The sequence below is a fragment of the Canis lupus genome, chromosome 3, assembly GCF_003254725.2.
Source record: "Canis lupus dingo isolate Sandy chromosome 3, ASM325472v2, whole genome shotgun sequence".
Classification (NCBI taxonomy): domain Eukaryota; kingdom Metazoa; phylum Chordata; class Mammalia; order Carnivora; family Canidae; genus Canis; species Canis lupus.
In genome coordinates this window covers 65,232,023-65,238,300 of record NC_064245.1, presented here as the reverse complement: position 1 = coordinate 65,238,300, position 6,278 = coordinate 65,232,023, and positions in this window count along the sequence as shown.

Here is a 6,278-nt window from a genome sequence, read left to right as displayed (position 1 = left end):
TATGCAAACTCTATATAAAACCACCAGTGGCATGCTAGTATAAACAGAACTGATTTGTTTAAACTTATAATATAAAATTGAAAGACAGTGAAACCAATGAGTCATTTCTAATTAACACAAAAACATTAAATTTGAGGGCATAGACAACAGAGTTCTCCGTGAGCTTCAGAAGCTATTTTTGAATTTTGTTTTTGTTGCACAGAATTGAACAAACGTCTTTTCTACCAGATACATAGCTACAAAGGATTGGCAATTCCTAAATAGCTAATCTTAGAATCTCAGCATGCTCATTCTTCAGAAAAACTAATCCAAATATTACTGAGCTGAATTACTATTAAATTTTAATTATGAATCCTCATTTTAAAATTATTTTATTTTATTTTATTTTGAGTCAGAGAGAGATCATGGGGGTGGGGGGGCAGAGGGAGAGAGAGAAATCTTAAGCAGGCTCCATGCTGAGCACAGAGACCAACTTGGGCCTCAATTTTATGACCTTGGAATCATGACCAGACCCAAAATCAAAAGTCAGACACTTAACCAAGTGGGCCACCCAGGCACCCCCACATTTTTTTATCATAAACATCTAAAGTCGGGTCAGTAGTCCTTAAAATGTATAGTTGTCTGAGAAATTTGTGATGTTGGGATTGTTGTAATGACGCCAAATCTTATCTTACAACTTTCCTTGCCCAATATATAATCCTGTTAAGACGTGGTGTATAAGACTTCCTATATATACAGTTTTACATGAAAGGAACAGATTGAACCTGAGTTGAAAAGAAAAAGAAACAAACAAGAAACAAGAGACTTTCCAAATCAGTGGTACATTGCAAAAGATCCAGATACACACATCAAAACACCAGGAAAGCTTTACTATAAGGCCTTCCCCAAAGTGAGATAATCTGGCACCCCAAAGTAACTCACTGGTGGCCTGAGTGGAGTTAAAGTTTAATCTGGATGGCATCTAAATGTGTGTTATTTTATAGCAACAATTTAACAGGCATTGAAAAACATGTAAGAAAAATAGTTTAGAACTACTTCCGGAATTCCTAAAGCAGTCTCTTAAGAAACTGCTCTCTACTCTCCAATATTGCCAGCATAGTGCCTGAGTTGCTCTCAAATACAAGCCCAAGAAAGTGCCAGAGATTAAGACAAGTCTGTTGTCGGTGGGGCAACATGAACATTTACTTAGCCATCAGTTCCTGAACAATCATGTCACAATAGGAGCCACATTGATGCACAGGTAAGTGGACATGGTCTCTGGGGGCTTCAAGTATGGATTCATTGACTCAATAATTATTAAGCACCTACCACATGCTAGCTGGTGCTTTAGGGGCATTTAGAGATGTACCAGTGAACAGAAGATAAAAACATCCCTTTGCTTGCACCATACAAATTCTATTTGGAGGAACCATCCCTTATATTCTGGGAGGGCAGGTATGAGGAGAAGATACAATAAGATGATAAAATGCACACACATGTTCACACACACCAAGTCCAATCAGGTAAAAGAACAATAAAGAGGAAGAGGGAGGTTCAGGAGAACGAAAAGAGGATTTTGTTGCAGCAAATGGCAATGTAACTACTTTAGGTTGAGCATCAAGAGGCCTCTTGGAAAATGTTTACACATGCACACACAAACACACCTCTTTTTATCATGGAAATTTTTAAGCACACGCAATATAATGAATTCCCATATACCCATCACCCAGCATCCATAGTTATCAACATTTTGGCAATCTCCTTTCTTTTACCTCACTTCTGCTTCCTAGACTTTTTGCTGTTGTTGGAGTATTTTGCAGCAAATCCAAGACATCACGTCATTTCCCCCATAAACACTTCAGCATTTCTAACAAAAAAGGACTAAAACAGCAAAAACAAAGTCATCGTATTATTAATACACCTTAAAGTTGAGTGTTTCTTAATGTCACTTAGTACCAAGATGACAGATTTACACTTATTTTCTCAATCATGTCTTCTTATATTTTCTTTGGCTGAATCAGGGTAAGATATGGGATTTAAACTGAGATTCAAATGCAAGCAGGAGGTATAAAAGACACATGGAAGTGCCACCAGAGCACAAGGAGCAGAAGGTGACAAGGCCTGTTATGGGAGCCCATGTGGCATTTGTGGAACCAAGAGGAGACCAGTGTAGCCCAAGCACAGTCCACAGAAATCAGACCTGCAGTAAAAAAAAAAAAAAAAGGTAGCCACTAAAACTGGAAGCCATCAGTTCTTAGGGACAAGAGTATGATTGATATTACACATAGCTCAAGGTCAAAGTCAAGGAGATTGACATGGCTTATAAAGGGATGTGAATGTACAGAGGACAGAGGCTCATGGAAGCCTCTGAGAGGATATAAATTAAGTAAGACTTCCTGGAAGAGGTCTTGAAGTTCTACAGGATCTAGAATACAATTCTACAACCCCCTATTTATGCAGAGAACCTAAATTCAATCATTCTCATGTTCCCGGCAAGTAAGGTAAATGAGTGGAAACTGTGGGAATACAAGAGGGCATGGTGGGGACTGGGAAGTACTAAGTGAAACATTCATGTCCCATCTGAAAGGACCTTCCACCCCTTAGGCACTGAGCAATTGTTGCCATGAAGATATCCTATCTTGGAGTTGTAGTGTCTTTTGATTGTTATTGTTTTATAGCTGGAAATCCACAATTTTCTATAAAATATTCTGAATTTTAAAAATCTAGGCAACTAATTTTACAAAACTGTTTATTCATTTGAAGTCTTCTTGATCTGGCCATTGGTTTACAATTTTTAGTTGCCATATAAAATAGTAGTTAAGACCCTAAGCTGAGGCAGTCTTCCTAGTTTTAAATCCTGGCTCTGGACACCTGGGTGGCTCAGTGCCTACCTTTGGCCCAGGGTGTGTTCCTGGAGTCCCGGGATCGAGTCCCACATCGGGGTCCCTGCATGGAGCCTGCTTCTCTCTCTGCCTGTGTCTCTACCTCTCTCTATGTGTGTCTCTCATGAATAAATAAATAAAATCTTTAAAAAAATAAATAAATCCTGGCTCCACTACTTCCTGGCTGTGTGATCTTGGGAAATGTCTTAATCTCTCTGAACCTCAGCAAAATGAAGATAATAGTTGCTCTGTAGTTGGTTGAATGGTGGCCCTCCAAAAGATATTCCATGTCTTCATCTCAATCCTTGGAATCTGTAAATGTAATATTATTTAGAAAAAGGGACTTTGCAAGTGTAATTAAGTTAAGGATCTTGAAATGAGACCATCTGGGATCCTGCAGGTAAGCTCTAAGTCTGATTTCAAGTGTTCTTGTAAGAGATAGACACGGGAGGGTGGATGTGAAGACAGGCAGAGATTGGTGTCTAGCCACCAAAAGCTGGACAGGGTATGGGACAGATTCAGTTGCCCCTACCAACACCTTGATTTCAGATCTCTGGCCTCTAGCACTGTGAAAAAAATTAATTTCTGTTGCTCTAAGTCACAAGTTGGTGGTCATTTGTTGTGGCAGCCACAGGAACCTAACACACCCTCCTTCCCAGAGATGTGAGGTTGAAATCAGATGCTGGCACATGGGGTAGACTTAGTAAAGGTTAACTCTTCCCCTTAATTAGTTATTTCCTGTTAGATGGTATGAATGTCACCCATCTGGTTGGTTATGGACAGAGGAGAAATTACCGTGAAAATAAGAAACTTCTGCCTCAGCTGCTCTCTTGCATGAACCCCTTACAAGGTATTCCTCATGTTCTGTTTCTGCAAAAATTGCAAAATTTGTATTCTTTTTTCCCAGACAGGCTGCCAAACTGTGTAAACTTCAGGGTCTGGCCCAGGTTGTTGGTTGCGAGGACTAAAAGCCTGGGCCCCTTGGTCTACCACCAGGCATTATTTATCAGGCACTTACTATGTACCAGGCACCATGAATCTGTTCAAACTCAGACCTGGAAGTGGAGGGAGAAGGAAGGAAAGATTGTGGTTCTTCACATCACCCTGATTTCTGCCCCAGCTCTGATGTTCCAAAAAGCCATATTTGTTTGTGTCTTGCCTCATGCCCCCAGAGACGTGAAGTGGATCTCAGGAAACATTCAATCAGTACAACTGCAAATTTCAAAAATAAAAGTGGAATCAGTTAAAATATTGACTTTAACAGGGGTTTTGTGGGGATCCCTGGGTGGCGCAGCGGTTTGTCTCCTGCCTTTGGCCCAGGGTGCGATCCTGGAGACCCGGGATCGAATCCCACGTCGGGCTCCCGGTGCATGGAGCCTGCTTCTCCCTCTGCCTATGTCTCTCTCTGTGACTATCATAAATAAATAAAAATTAAAAAACAAAACAAACAAACAAACAAACAAAAAAACCAGGGGTTTTGTGGATGCAGTTGCCTCTGCCCCATCATCTATGAACACAAGTACAAGTCCGAAAGCCAGCAAGGGTGGGGAGGGTCCTGCACAGAGAGGAAGCACTGGGACCCCTGAATGCCACTGGTGCTCAGCAGCTGGGGTGTCAGAGGGGCTGTATGGCGGTCGCTTGGACAGTGAAGTGGTCAAGGGTAAGGGTCCATGGGATGTGGATACTTGCTATGGAACTTGGATTTCACCTGTGGAAGCCAGGAGGCACTCAAGGGTTGTTAGCATAGTGGTGACAGGACCGGATTCACTGGTGGTACAAGGAGTCTTTCAAGACTTTACTTGTGTGATGTGCTTTCAGATCCTTGCAAGGCTCTCTGTTCTTCTTTTATACCTTCTCCTACATCTGGTTGTCTTACTTTTATGCCTCTCTCTACACCTGGTAACCCAGGGTAGCCATGTGACCCAAGCTAGATCATCATTTTCTCTCTACCAATGCTGAGTGTTATATGGCAGGGATGGGTGATGGTTAGAGTCAAGCTCTGGCAGTAGCCATGGGAGAAAGGCTCACCAGCTCTTACTTCCCAGGCCCCTGGAGCTACTCTGCTCCCTGTCTCTCTTGTGGCTCAGTTGTTGATCCTCAATTCTGTGAGCTCATTGTGTGCTGAAGGGAAAACCCATTTCTGCTATTTGTCATTAACCCTTGGGCTTATTTACTCCCAAACGTAACCCTTAATCTTCCCCTCCGCACCTGGCTAATGATTTGACTCCACAGTCCATTAGCTAGTTTCATATTTTGTCATTTACTAGTAAATAAGGGCTGTAGGAAGAGAAGACTGGATACTTAGAAGTCATTTACCTGTTAGTGTTAACCCCTGATTGAAGGTGTATTTTGAAAGTTGTACAAAGACAAAGAGGGAGCATGGATGATGAGGAGAATATATCACTAGTTAAGAAAGGAAATAGAGGTTCCTAGAAAGCCCACTGAACAGATTTCAGATTTTTATCTAATGTTAATATCATCTTTTTTATATCCTTCTGTCTCTTATTTCCCTTTCCTGACAACCTCTGATCTTACCCAGAACTTCTGGGTATTTCTAAGAAATTCTAGATGGTCTCTAAGAGAAGGCTATATTTCAAATAACTTAGACTTCCATGCAGAGGGTCATGTCTTTCACATGTTTCTATAGGTGGACACTTCTAGGTCCAGAAAGCCAGCCATAACTCCCAACAATCAACTCCTTCGAGGATTAGTGCTTACACAGAGCTATGCTCACCACCTGCAAGGTTCACCCATTGGCCATAAGTTTTTCTTCTGAAATGAGTCTGAGAATCATCCACATTTATCCTTAAATTTTAAACATTTGAAAATAACAATCAAAGGAGCTTAAAGATTTTTCTGAGTAAAATGTGTCTAGGTGTCACAAGGAACACTTCTTCATTTGTGAGCCCCCCCATGCTGGATTATTTTTTCACTTTGTCATTCTCTCTTTGGAAATGTAAGGCCTTGAACTAGACAGCGAATGAATTCGAGATAGGGTTTAATCAATGCAGAACAATGCAGAACAATGTAGGCTTATCACTTCCTTTGATCTAGAACTTAAACTCGTAGTGATGTTACCTATTTGGTTAGCTTTCTAAATAGTAGTTTTGTTGCAAGTTTGGTTTATTCACACAAAAGGCAAGTAAGGAATTAAGAATGTAAATAGAAAAAAGTCATAAAAAGCTCACATGCTATGCCAGGGTAATTTTGACTTTTACCTACAGATGATGGAAAGCATGATCTATAGCTAAACTAGAACTTGAGTCTTATAGATGCTTTATTCCCAATCAAAATATAGGACTTTCCTTTTGCCCTGCCTGTGTCCTGGAATGGAGTCACTCCCTGCAGGAGCTCTCCACTAGGCAGCGGCTAGTCATCAGTGGTGTTGTCTTCCTCTGTCCAAGAAGATTCCCATTT